The 15062-nt window shown below is 35.4% G+C and overlaps 1 non-coding gene across 1 annotated transcript; it reads left to right on the forward strand.

Annotated features, from left to right (window-relative positions):
- The first annotated feature begins 11513 nt into the window (after positions 1–11513).
- On the forward strand, positions 11514–11619 carry LOC122609591. The gene has a single exon (XR_006325342.1). It is a non-coding gene; the product is annotated as a small nucleolar RNA R71 (small nucleolar RNA).
- Positions 11620–15062: the final 3443 nt, after the last annotated feature.

Here is a 15062-nt window from a genome sequence, read left to right on the forward strand (position 1 = left end):
TCAACTTTAGTGATCTTAGGTACTAAAGACTTAGCTACCCATTTAGTCAACCTCTTTCCACCTGTTGGATTGACACTAAGAGGATTAGAATGAGAGTTTTGAAGCACTTTTATCTTTTTAGACTCTTTTGGGGGTGCGGAAACTTCTTGTTTCTTAGGTTTATCATGAGAAAACCAGCCATATCTATCCCTATACCTAGTTGTACCATTTGAAGCATCCCTAGTTAGCAAAACTGAGCTAGATGTAGACACTTTTAGTTAATGAACTAGATTGAGAGCTAGATGAAGAAACATTTGAATTGATTTCCAGAAGCTTCACTTTGTTGTATTTGATTTTGGGAATGGTCTCAACTTGTTTGGTTTTGGCATGCTTTTCCGGGGTAGGACACTTTGTTTTTGACTTATTGATTCTTGGTTTTGTGACAGTCTTTGGTTCAGTCTTGACAAGTTTGGGAATAACTCGTTTCTTTGAATAATATGAAGTTGGAGCTTTGGAAAACAATTTTGGAGATTCCTCTTTTGATTCAACTTTGATTTTGGTAGATTCAATCTTTTTCTCAGTTTCAGAATCAAAAACATATTCTCCCTCCATGAATTTATCAAAATTATCTTTTGTGAATGGTTTAACCGGAGAGATTTTTGAAAAATTAGGAATCTTGGATTCCAACTTCACACTATGGGTAGTCTCAAGAATTAGATCAACTTGAACTGACACATCTTTGGTTTCACAAGAATTTAGAGTAGAAGTATCAACACCTATACTAGCACTAAGCTTAGGGTGAACAACTAACTCTTCAAGAGAATCACAAGTGAAAAACCTATAGTAGTACCATATCAAAACTAAACTATGCGCAAGTTCATCATAAAATAAATCAGATTGCACATAATCATCAGCTATAATAGTAGCAGCATTTTGAGATGAACACATAAGAGAATCAGTCAAGGTCTTGGTGGAGGAATCAGTAGATGAAACACAAGCAGTCTGAGTGGAATGGTCTACTAAAGCACTTAGGTCAGTTTGAGTAGTTACATCCATATAAACTTTATTAGTATCCACAACAACTAATTCATCCTCCGAATTCGGACTTTGAGACTTTAAGTGATCAATAACATTTTGTTGAGATTCCACCTTTTGTTTCAAACCTTCTATTTCTTTTTCCAAAATTGTGGATGGAACATACATTTTAGTAGGTTTAGGTGAATTACCAACTGACTCTTGATTTTGAAAATTTGATGCTATTTCTTCCAATTTGAAAATTGAAGATTCTTTAAAGTTATATGAAGCATTTATAGCATCATAGTTAACCAAAAATTCAGTTTGAGGTATTTTCTCAACATCATCAGTCTCAAATTCGTCATCCAGTGGACAAATAAATTGTTGTACCATACCAAGGCGAAGAAATTTTTCACCAAGACAAATCCCAACCCATGAAGAAGTTCCGATTTGTCAATTTTCGACTTGTTGAAATAGGCGGTAAAAATCAAAAGAGGGTTTTGTTCAACATTATATAACTTCTCTTGATAGAAAAGTATATTCTTTTTAAATTCCTCAATTTGGTTTTTGAGATTTTCAATCTCAACACCTTTCAAAAAACAAGTATGATTTAAATCGGAAATCTTTCTTTCTAGTTCAACATTGTTTGGTTTGGATTCTTGAAGCTTTTTAGTAAGAATATCAACATCCATTTGTCTAGCATTTGCCCTAAGCCACTCATTGGTCTTTTGAATTTCAAGATCTTGGTTGGCTTTTTCAAGATCATGAATGGTCTTTTCAAGATTGTGATATTTATGTAATAACTTAGAATCAGGAAAGGCATTCAACTCACATTCTCTAACCAACATTTGATCTTTGTATGTTTGAAAATCTTGTTTAATAGTATCATAATCAAAAAGTAATTTTGAATGTTCTTCAAAGAGTTTTGAAAATTCACTTTTAGAAAATGAAATACTATTTTTCAACTTCTTATTTTTGTTGGCTAAAGACGTAATATGAGTTGTCAAGTTAGATAGAGCTAACTTAAACGATTCTTTATCTTTAACTAATGAAAAAGTAGAGTGTTGACCTCATCATCCGGGTACTCTTCATCAGTGCTTTCAGCCTCAAAAGCTTTGTCCTTGGCCAACCTCGCCATGAAGCAAACATTAGCAGAAAGATCTTCATCTTCATCATCTGAGAGCAATAGCCATTTGTCATCTTCAGCAAGCAATGCATGACCGGCTTCCACTTGCTTTGCCAACAACATCTTCTGCTTGTAGTACTCATAGTTCCGCTTACGAGGTTGCTTGCAATCAATTGCAAAATGACCAGGAATACCACAATTGTAGCAGTTTTTGTCGGATGCTTTACCCTTCTCAACAACTTGTTTCTCATAGCCTTCTTTCTTTTCAACATGCTTTGATCTAGTTGATTCACCTTGTTCATCATTCTTGGAATGATAGTGTTCCTTCTTGGGAAATGCACTTGTTGAAGAAGTGCGGAGATTGTTATTTGTAGGCCTCGCTTTGTAGAACTTTTTCTTGAAATGCTTAGTTACCGCGACAAGAGCTTGATATAGTTCATCTGAAACACCATCTCTTGAAGCCATCATATCATCTCCCTCCTCATCTGATGAAGAGACAACTACCATTTGCCTTTTAAGAGCTTCAGAAACCTTCTTTTCAACAATCAATGCCAAAGGATCAGAAGATACAACTTCTGGCATTTTGTTTGATGAAGCTTTGTTTAGAACTTGATGTTCATTGAGTTTGAAGGATTCATGGAGATTATGGATGGTGAACTTGGCCAGATTTTGATGTTGCTTAATCTGTGTTCCATAATCTTCCCATTCAGGACCAAAAGCTTTGATGAATTTGATGTTTAACTCAATCTCTGATTTCTTGACATTGTTCTTCCTAAGTTCATTTATGACATTGCAGAATCTACAGTAGACAGCCTCTAGAGATTCATTTGGCAATTTGCTGAAGTTGTCAAACTCAGTCAACACATTTGTCAATTTTATTGTTGAATTCAGGTCAGATCCTTTCATTTGTCTTGCCACCTCATCCCATATCTCCTTGGCTGTATCATAAGAATCAACAGAACCATAGATTTCATCTGGTAGTGCTTTGTAAAAGCATGATCTAGCTCTGCAATCTGCAACTATTTGATATTTTTGTTCAGCATTCAAAAGATCAAGAGTGAGTATAGCACCAGTAGTGGGATGGCGATGAACTGCAAGTCCATTAAGAATGGAATCTTTAAGTAGGTCACCATTTGGTTGACATTCCACATAGTCCATGAATCTTTTCTTCCATAGTCCATAAGAACTACGGTAGAGAACTGGAGGTCTTGTATCGGAACCCAATGCCAATGCTTCACGAGAAGCCATTTGAAAGAGATTCGGTAATAAACTTGAAATGAATTAAGAGTTGGAAAATTCAGGAACTAAAACGATCTTGGAGAAGATCGTCCTAGGTGATGATCGTTTTGGAAGATCGTCCTAGAAGAAAGAAGTAAGACAACTTAGTGAAGATCGTCTTAGGTTTAGAAATAAAGAGACGATTCAATAAAGATCGTCTTGGAAGAGATTTGTTGAAATTTGGCTAAGTATGGAATGAAACTGAAATTGAGAAATGATTTTGTGATTTGGAAATGGAAACTGAAATTGAATTAAAGAGATTTGAAATAAAAAAGAAAGGAAAAAAAACTTGGAAATGAAACGGTCTTGATAAAGATCGTCTTGGTATTTTGAAGAAGAAAATGAGACGGTCTTGTTGAAGATCGTCTTGGGTGACAGAAAAGTTTCTAAGTATTTTGTGAAAATTTGGACAGAGTTTTGATTTGAATTGGAAGGAATTAATTTGAGCAAAACCAATCAATTATGATCAGTTACCCAGGAAGTGTGTGATTCCCAATCACAACAACTTCAAAGAATCAACCACAACAAACCAACAACCAACAGACACTGAGACGATCTTGGTCAAGATTGTCCTAGAGTCAGGTAACTGAGACGATCTTGGCAAGATCGTCTTAGTTTCTGCCAAACTTTTCAAACATAAACAACCACTTTTCTCAACAACCACTGGTTAGAACGATCTTGTGAGGATCGTCCAACAAGCTACAACACTAAATGTATGAAAAATGAAGAGTCAAGCACTGAGACAATCTAGAGAAGATCGTCCTAGTGAAGATCGTTCTGTGGTTGTCTTCTTCATCATACCAGTTTTAACAAACTCCATTGATGACTTTTAAAACTTCCATATCTTTCGATTTAGTTGGAATTAGAACTTGAAATCACTTGCAAAACGTTTGTAATTATGTCCGCAACAAATCCTTGAACAAAATTCAGCTAATAACACAACAGAATCAAAATCCAAATTTTGAGCGCCAAAAACCAAAAATTCAATCTCGAGAATTCGATTGAATTGGAACTTAAAACTTGACATAATTATGTTTTGAGCTATGAGGAATCTATTGGTGAACAAAAATTGATGATTTCATGTGATTTGAACGATGATTGATGATGAAACATGGACGATTTGTGAAAAAACGGTTTTTGATTTGATTTTGGATGAAAATTGAGATCAAAATCAGTTATGGATCGATATCAAAGTGATCTTTTTCTCTGATACCAGATGATATAACACGATTTCTACTCTGGATTCGATCTCAACAATGGCGGATCAAGTGTGTGTGTTCTTGGTGTTTGGAGTATGTGTGTTTTCTAGAGAGAGAGAGAGAGAGAGGAATAGATCTTGTATTAAGTATGTGTAAAAATGTAATGGTTGTTAAAGATTATGATTTCTAAGGTGTTAAGGGACTATTTATACTTCAACTATACAATTAGGCTAATTAACACTCCTAGTCCCTAAAACTTAGAAATCATTTCACCATGTTTAACTACAAATAAGTCCACTAACTTAAATTACAATTTATCACTATTTTTGGATTTCTAACACTTAGAATAGGTAAGATCGTCATCACTAAAAGTAATGACTGAATGATCTAGAGACAACTTTAGACTTGATCCCTTAAGTTCATGACATGGTAAGGACAATTTGTTAACATGTAGGTATTTCGAGAAACTCAATGGGGTCATAATGAGTGTAGGAATAACTTTAGCAGGACTTTCATCATCAACTTCAACATATGGTAGCAAGATCGTAAATCTATCTTAGAGAGAGAAATAGATCTCACAACCGAAAACGTTTACTCATTTCTTTATTAGCGAGACAAACGGTGAGGTGCCCTAGTAATGAAAAAACTTCATAATTCGGGGTTCAATTATTCTTAGCCTAAATTTCGCTACTTGTTTCAGCTTCATCATTCTTTATTCCATATTTACGTGTCTACTCTTCGCATAGTTAAATATGCTACCATTCATTGATTCCATCATACCCACCTTCACTTCATTCAGATCAACACAAACAGATTCTCACAAGCACACACATGTCGTGATACATTTACAGTTGCGTTCGCGACCGGAATTGGTAACCCTTTTGTGCATCACGTACTTATATCCCTTTAAGTGTACTCGTCAAACTTCAGGTCCATGTCTTTTCTAAGCCAGTGACTCAACATCATTCACTACTAGTCACTTCACTTCTCCTCTAACATTCTCTCAACTTCTTTTACCTTTATGTACACCATCATCATAAATTTAACTGGCTATAACTTTTCACCATTCTTCACACATATTCATACACAAAATCTTAAAATTTCGTAAGGAGGGATTAGCCACTTTACCTCCAAGAACTGATTTTCTTAGTAGGGGAAGTTTTAACAAAGGGATAAACAAGAATTAGAAGAATTAAAGCTACTTGAAATAATCACATAATAATACATGAAGCACAATAAGCCTTAATCTTACTCTCTCACTCAACCCCAACCCATTCTACAAGCATCCTATCTTATGGTTGAGGTACAAGTACTAAAACCTATCATTTCTTATCTTACGGTTTAAGTCCAAATCCTTTGACTCGGTTCACTTAAACCATTTCTCTAATACTAACTTGTAACACCCGTCAATTTAAAATCTGGATTTTCAAAAACTTTTGCCTAACGACTTTTAGAAATACGGAAAACAGAATCCTTAAAGCATAACTTGAGTTTATAGAAGTGGTGTTACAACAGATTCTCGATCAGTATCTCAATTGATTGATGTTATTGTGAACAGTGTTCGTCTAAAGCTCTTATCACTCAAGTTTACAGCCACACCGAACAATAGGCAGCTCCTAAAGAGATGGAGAATCCCGAAGCACAACCTGTTTAGCAAGTGGCGCCTAAGGACTTCAATTTTATGCCTAAGGACTTCAATTTTAATAGTAATTTGCCTCTTCGTCTTCTAGTCATACCTATATCACCAAAGTGATCTCACTGCGGTCTCGAAATGATCAACTGGGACAAGTTCTAGAATCAATGCGATCACCGGCACACTCATATCAAAGAAGAAAGTAACCCGAAAATGGAAAAACAAACCTCAAACTTGCACATCATAGTTCAAGTTCTAAGTAGAACCCTTACTCTTGAATAAATCCAAAAGTCTATGAGAGGGACAAATTTACAAGGCCAAGCAATCCCACCTAGCATATCTATAAATGATCAAGAATCTCACATAATTGGTGTTTTGGGATATAAGTGTGCTAGTCATGTTATCCATCCAGAAGGGATCGCCCTATCAATCATTTGAGATTACATTTCCCGATTAAAAAGTTGTACCACAAGGAATTAGTTCAATTACTTACTAAGTATTATTAAACCTATGTTGCAAAAAGTAATCAAACTATGAGGACAAACATCACAAAAGTTCAAAATTACCCGGATTTCCCATTTATTTCCCTCCCATATAAGTCATATAATGAACTAAATTAAAACTATGGGAAAATAGGGAAAATAAATAAAAAGTATAAGAAAAATGAAACTTCCCGGGTTTGAATTATGCGCTCTGATGCTTGATAAACTTGAAAATGCGTATCAACCTTCTTGATTTTTCTTCTATTGCACCATCCATCTTCTCTTCTTTTGAACTTGCTCATACTTGAACTAACAACAAAAACAATAAGTTTGACTCCCCTCCCCAACTTTGAGCCGAGCATTGTCCTCAATGCTCAAAACTAGAGATAAGTCTATTAGTCCAAAAATTCATTTCTTTCTCTGTCCCGGGGATTGACACAAAAAACAAGTTAATACAAACCCCTCCCCAACTTTGACCCTGTCAAAGTTGATCACATGATAAAAAATTGTATTATTGGTGACATAACAAAAAAATACAATTAAAATAAAAAGACTCAAAATTAACTAAAATAATGGGTTGCCTCCCATTTAGCTCTTAGTTTAACGTCATCAGCCTGATGATACCTGGTTGGAACTTAATTGATCGATTGAGATGGCACAAAATGTACCACTTCCACAGTCATGGCCGCACCTTTCTCCAATTCAAAACATAACTTCAATCGTTGACCATTGACCATAAATGACTCGCCACCATCCAAATTCTTAATCTCCATTGCTCCATGAGGTGTAACTTTGGTGACGATAAACAGACCGGTCCATTTACTCTTCAGCTTACCTGCAAAAAACTTTAAATGAGAATTAAATAACCATACCTTTTGACCAACCTGAAATGACTTCCTCACTATGTGTCGATCATGAAAAGCCTTGGTTTTATCCTTGTAGATTTTGGAACTTTCATAAGTTTCTCGTCTCATCTCCTCTAACTCTGACAATTGAAGTTTTCTTGCCACTCCAGCTTCATCTAAGTCCATGTTTACCTGCTTAATAGCCCACTCTGCACGATGCTCAAGTTCAACAGGTAAATGACATGCTTTACCATAAACAAGTCGATAACGTGACATGCCAATAGGGGTTTTAAATGCCGTTTGATATGCCCATAAAGCATCATCCAATCGTTGTGACCAATCCTTGCGGTCTGGTCGAACGGTTTTTTCCAAAATCCTTTTAATTTCCCTATTTGACACTTCAACTTGTCCACTTGTTTGTGGATGATAGGGTGTAGCAATTTTGTGATTCACACCATAGTGCTTAAGTAATTTGCCAAATTTAAAGTTCTTAAAATGAGATCCACCATCACTAATAATAGCTTTGGGAATTCCATGTCTAGCAAAAATATTTTTCTTTGACAAATTTAAGCACTACACTATGGTCATTAGTCCTAGTAGCTTCAGCCTCTACCTATTTAGAAACATAGTCAACTGTCACTAAAATATCACAAACAAGGTATAGGGTTCAAAGGCATCATGTCCCGTCTAGATATCCCACCAACCTTTTGACACCTAACACATGCTTTAACAAATAAATGGGCATCTCTAAAAATAGTTGGCTAAAAGAAACCAGATTGAAGTACCTTATGTCCTGTTTTTCTTACACTAAAATGACCACCACATGCATAAGAATGACAATGTGCTAGAATATCATTGTGCTCATAATCGGGCACACATCTACGAATTACCTGGTCCGGACACATCTTGTAAAGCTGCGCATCCTCCCAAATATAGTACTTCAGCTGAGAGAAAAAGTAATCCTTTTTCTGCTTGGTCCAATGCTCTGGTAATCTCTGCGTAGCCAAATAATTAACAATGTGAGCATACCAAGGTAGATTAGAAACATTAAATAAACTTTCATCTGGAAAGTTTTCTTGAATCAATTCGGTTGGGTCAAATGGTGGTGGAGAAATCCTAGACATATGATCCGCAACAACATTTTCACAACCTTTTTTTATCACGGATCTCTAGATTAAATTCTTGTAACAAAAGAATTTACCGAATCAGTCTGGGTTTTGCATCTTTCTTTTCCAATAGATCTTTTAAAGCACTATGATCTGAAAAGACAATAACTTTAGACCCCCAAATATAAGACCGAAATTTATCTAAAGCAAAAACAACAGCAAGTAATTCTTTTTCAGTTGTTGTATAATTCAATTGAGCTTCGGAAAAAGTTTAACTTGCATAATAAATCACAACGGGCTTTTTGTCAACCCATTGTCCCAAAACCGCCCCCGCTGCATAATCACTTGCATCATACATAATTTCAAAAGGTTTTGTCCAATCCGGTGATTGCAAAATTGGGGCCTCGGTTAGCTTTTGCTTCAACAAGTTATAAGCCTTAAGAAAATATTCATCAAAAATAAACGGTGCATCTTTTAACAACAAATTACACAATGGTTTAGAAATAGCACTAAAGTCCTTAATGAATCACCTACAAAAACCTGCATGTCCTAAAAATGAACGGACACCCTTAACATTGGTCAGTGGTGGGAGAGTGGAAATGAGTTGTACTTTGGCCCGGTCTACCTCAAAACCACGTTCAGAAACAACATGCCCTATCACAACCCCTTCCCTGACCATAAAATGACTTTTCTCCCAACTTAAAACAAGATTTGTCTCGGTACATCTTTTTAAAACCTTTTCTAATTGACCTAGACAAGCTTCAAATGATTGACCAAAAATAGAGAAATCATCCATAAAAATTTCTAAATATTCACCCACCATGTCAGAAAAAATACTCATCATACAACGTTGGAAAGTAGCAGGTGTGTTGCATAAACCAAATGGCATCCTTCGAAAGGCGTAGGTGCCATATGAACAAGTAAAAGTGGTTTTGGCCTGGTCATTGGGATGAATGGGTATTTGATTCTAACCTGAATACCCATCTAAGAAATAATAAAACTTTTGGCCAGCTAGTTTCTCTACAATTTGGTCAATATAGGGTAATGGAAAATGGTCATTAGAAATAGCAAGATTCAACTTCCTATAATCTATACAAACCCTCCATCCCATGATAGGACGGGTAGTAATCTGCTCTCCATCTTCCATTTCAACAATGGTGATGCCAGATTTCTTCGGAACAGTCTGAGTCGGGCTGACCTATTGACTGTCCGAAATGGGAAAGATAATACCTGCATCCAGCCATTTTAACACTTCCTTTTTTACCACATCTCGCATATTGGGATTCAACCACCTTTGAGCATTGCGAGATAGCTTAACATATGGGTTCGTTACAATTCTGTGCATATACAACATATGGAACATTACCAACAGTTACAGAAATAAAAGGCGTTCCTGGATCTTTGAACTAGGTAGAAGTGAGCCAGATATAACAACACTAACTTGTTCGGTTAATTCCACCTTTTTGGGCAATGATGACTTAAGTTTCCGTTTTTGGGTGCACAAGTCTTTCAAAAATTTTTGCATAAGCTAGAATTTGCTTAATTGCATCAATTAATGGAAGATTAATTCTAACTTATTTGAAAATTTCCCACATGTCATCAGATTTTGGTCCTTTCTTCCCATAAGGAGAGGAGACCGGTGCCTTTAAAGCTGTAGGGAACGGTGTGGTGTTAACATCTACATCATCCTCCCCAACTTTGGGCTGAGTGGGAGGTTTCACAAAAGGTTCATTATTTTCATTACCCTCCCCATTTTTAAATGGAAACCCGTCATCATTTTCCAAATCATCATCATTATTACTAGAAAAAGAAAACTTACCTTGATCATACCTGTTTGTAGGCATGTCTGGGATCTGAATCTTGTTGTCATACACTTTACCATTCCGAAGTGAGCTAATCATGTTTACATGTCCCTGACCTTGAGGCTTGTGTGCTGGATTTAAATCTGTGTAGCTTGGAAGCCTCCCATCTTCTCTTCTTCCCAATTGCTCAGAAAGTTGACCCACTTGTCTTTCTAAAGCAGCAATAGATTTGGAGTTTGCTTCGGTTTGTTGTCTACTACTTTGAATAAGCGAGTCCCAGACTTCGGTCTTCTTTCCAATATCTTTCATGAACAACTGCATTTGTGATTCTAAGCTAGATGATTGATTAGCATTTTGATTCTGATTTTGCCCTTGGAATGACCCTTCGACCTTGGTTTTGATATGGATGTGGTTGGTTCAGGTATTGTTGTTGACCATATTGCTGAGGTTGCCTCTAAAAGTTAACCTGATTTTGAAAATTTTGTTGAGGCCTTTGTTGAAAGGGTCTTTGTGGTTGGGTGAATTACTGATTTGTTTGGTTAAGATTTTGTGAGTTCATTGCATTATCACCATTCCATCTGAAATTTGGATGATCCCTCCAGCCCAGATTATAAGTGTTGGAATATGGATCATATTTCCTACCTTGCACTTCATTTACCCGCTCTTCCATAATGGGTGGCATCGATATAGGACATGAGTTAGCAAAGTGATCCGGATCTCCACATGATGCACACACAACTTGTACCTGCAAAACATTAGCATTACCACTCCTGGAATTTTGGAGCAAAAGATCAAGTTTCTTAATAAGTGCATTGAGACTACTATCATCAAAATTTTCAGAATTAGAGACAACATGTACAAGGGCACTACTAGATGATCGTCGATCAACTGAAGCTTGGGTTTTAGAACCCTTACTTAGTTTCTCGAAAAATGTCAATTCCTCCTCACTAGTCCGAGTTAAAAATACTCCACCACTGGCAGCGAGTAGGAGTTTTCTATTTGCTGAATCAAGACCATCATAAAAATTTTTGACAAGCTCCCACATTGGTACTTCATGATGAGGACATGACCTTAACAATTCCTTAAAACGTTCAAAAACTTCATGAAAAACTTCATTAGGCAATTGTCTAAAAGATTTTATCTGGTTTCGAACATCAGAAATTTTACTTATTGGATAAAATTCTTCAAGAAATTGTTTTTTAGTTTCCGCCCAAGTACTAATGCTCCCCGCCTTTAATGACAAAAACCATCTTTTTGTTTTATCTTTAAGTGAATATGGAAAAAGACGTAACCTTACCTCATCCTTGGTGAAGCCATTAACTTGATTAGTAGCACAAATCTCCACAAACTCTGTAAGATGTTCATATGGTTCCTCTGATGCAGTCCCTCGAAAAGTAGGTAGAATGCTAATCAATTGAGGTCGAGCTTCAAACCTCTAGTTGGCATTGTTAGCAGTAGCAGCCGGATAAGCAATTGGTGATGCATCCGTGTATTCTCCCGGACGATAGTATGAATCCACTCCATGTGCTTCTTAATCTCCCATGTCTTCGTCAGATGATGATTCTTCTAAATCTTCTAATTCAAACGGTGACTCCTTTGCAACTAGTGAATTTTCAACAATTTCACTACTTGATGCTTTTGCCGCCTTTCTGTTTGCTCTAGCAGTCTTCTCAATCTCTGGATCGTGTAACAATGGTGAAGTCCTACCAGAAATTCTTGTATGCATGCACTAAAAGTAACTGAAACCAACAAAAACAAACGCGTAAAATAGAACAAGAAATAATAAATGCAGAAAATAAACTAAAATAAAAAGGAAAATCTTTTTGTATTTTTATGGTTTTATGATTTTTTTGATTTTTTCAAATTTTAAGAGTAAAGAAAAATAACTAACTAGAAAAGATAAATATAGAAAAATAAAACTTGAACTACAAGCGCACTCACTCCCCGGCAGCGGCGCCAAAATTTGATCAACGTCGAAGTATCAATCAAAAATAAACCTAAATACCTTATACTAGATAGGGTAAGTGGATATCGTTCCCACGAGAAGCGTCTGTGGTTATAGTCAAGTTTTAAGAATTTTCGTTTGGTTTTGAAAATAAAAAGAAAAACTAATTTTAATTAACTAAATTGCTAGACTTAAAGATAATAAAACAACACAAAATTAAAAAGGGAACTTGTAAACAATAATAAAAAAAGGGAACTTGTAAACAATAATAAAAAAGTGCATCCCTCCCGAATCCCAAAAGTTTTGTTAATTTACTTAATAAACTTTACCGAATATTTATTCTAAATTACATAGACATAAATTTATTACTTGACAAGAACAATTTTGGGCACAACCTATGTTAATTAGATGACCTGTCTTAATCCCTAAACTAGGTGGACTCGGCACAAATTATTAATTCGCAATAAGTTGTCTTATGAAAATCCAAATCAAATAATAGTGAATAAATACTCAATCAGTAATATGAATTATAATCTAAAAAGAATAATGTTTACGCGACTGAAAGTAAATTTCATCAAATAAAATTAACTAACAATTGTTCATCGGGAGAGATTGCAAAAACCTTAACCAGATATTGTCTTCAAATCACTAAAGCTTGATGTGGAAAATTGTTGTTGCATGACTGTTTGTTACTCGACTTTTTCCATCTGTTGAATACAATTGTCGAATAATATATGAAGTCGACTTAGAATTTTCCTCCGCAAACAAATATATTCTCCGAATAGTTAATGATTCGAACAATATATGATATCCCTCACGAAACTAACAGCTGCTCTCGAATCTATCGAACTTCGAAAACCCCACTAAGTTAATTGTTGCGGATATATTATGTGATGTCCCTCAAGATTGTAGATAATAAAATATATATATATATATAGGCTTTGCTTTCTTGATCATCACGTGAGGAGTTTCAGCCGACATAAGACCACAAGAACAAAAAGGCCGAAGCCTTTGGGCTTCTTTCTTCCTTCGGCCACAAGCCCACCACCTCTCTTGGACATTTATTCTTTTCTTTTGAATTACCCACGTGAACTCTCAAGTACATAATTTTAATTTCATCCTTGTAGCAAATGAAACTTATATTATTTGTTCGCAGCAGGCTTATATGCATCTTCATTAACTTGTACATTGATGATCAACTTGATTTGTAATATTGCAATTCCATCTTTCATAAATTTTGATCCATCTCTCATCTTGGTTGGTGTTTCCCTTCAAATTAGCTAAATAAATTGATTTAAAGCATCTTTCATCCATTTATGCTTCAACCTAAAATACATACAAATATATCAAAGTAGGTCTATTCTATTGAAAAATTAATCTATATAATCATCTTTTAGACCATTTAATATATACCCAATTATGATTTGTCAGTCGCAATGCATACTTATATAATGAAATTTATTATCTGTAACTTGCACACTTAACAAACTTCATCAAGCAATAGTACAGGGCCAAACAAATCCACGTGAAGTAACTCAAATGGGTTGGTAATAGAATTTTCTTGCTTTGGTTTATGTGAAGACTTTTGTTGCTTATCTTTCAAACAAGGTACACATTTGTATTCCATTTCAAACCTTTATGCAATTTGTCTTTCAAATCCATTTTAATTTTATTGTCAAAAGGATTTTCGAAGCAACACCCATTTTCCAAACCATTTCATCAAACAACTAGTCAATCCAATCCCAAACATGGTTGATTCTAGTCTTATCCTTTATACTCATTATAGGTACTTTTCTATCGAAAAATACTGTATCATAGTCTTTCAAAGTGTAGTACATAACTTCTCCTGGATCAAAATCTAAAATATGATCTGTCTCATCTTTATTATAAAGACTTTGTTGTTGAGACAACCCAAAATCATTAAAAGAAACATTTTCCCTTTTAAGAATATCATTTTGAGCAATCAAATTAGCTATGGTCATGTTAAGACTAGACGCCTCAAGTTTCATTTTAGACACCATTTTACAAACATTAACAATTGAAAGTAAGGAACATGATACCTTTTGATCAGCAGCCTTACAGTCTGCCATGTATGCAACGAAATTTTCAGTTGTCATACCTTCAGGTATCACAAATTCTTTCATTTGATCTTCAATGCTCTTCTTATCACCCTTCTTATCACTGTCATCATTTGGCTTAGATGACTTAGCATTCACTTCTGAAGCTTTCACAGCTGTCATAACTTTACACTCAGATCTTACTATCTCAGCAACATTCTGAACATTCTGCTTCACTATATAAGATGCATTCTCTTCACTTGTATACACAACATAGTCAATGGTTTCAACTACTTCATTTGCCACATGTGCATAGTCATTATAAATCTCAACTACGTATGCATGTTTCAAAGTATCTTCTAATTGTGTATCCCATTGATAAGTACCATCTTGATTTTGAACAACAACAACCTTGGTCTCTAGGAGCTGAGGAGAACTTGACTGTTGAAGAGTAGCAGACAGTGTAATCATTGCTTGAGTCTTTTGATTATTGGGTGAAGTAATACCTCCTTGATTGTAGTTTTGTCTTCCTACTACGGTATTATCAGTCCTCTTGGGTCGTTGACACTTTCTTGCAAAGTGACCAAATCCATCGT

The sequence above is a fragment of the Erigeron canadensis genome, chromosome 7 (genome assembly GCF_010389155.1).
Source record: "Erigeron canadensis isolate Cc75 chromosome 7, C_canadensis_v1, whole genome shotgun sequence".
NCBI lineage: Eukaryota > Viridiplantae > Streptophyta > Magnoliopsida > Asterales > Asteraceae > Erigeron > Erigeron canadensis.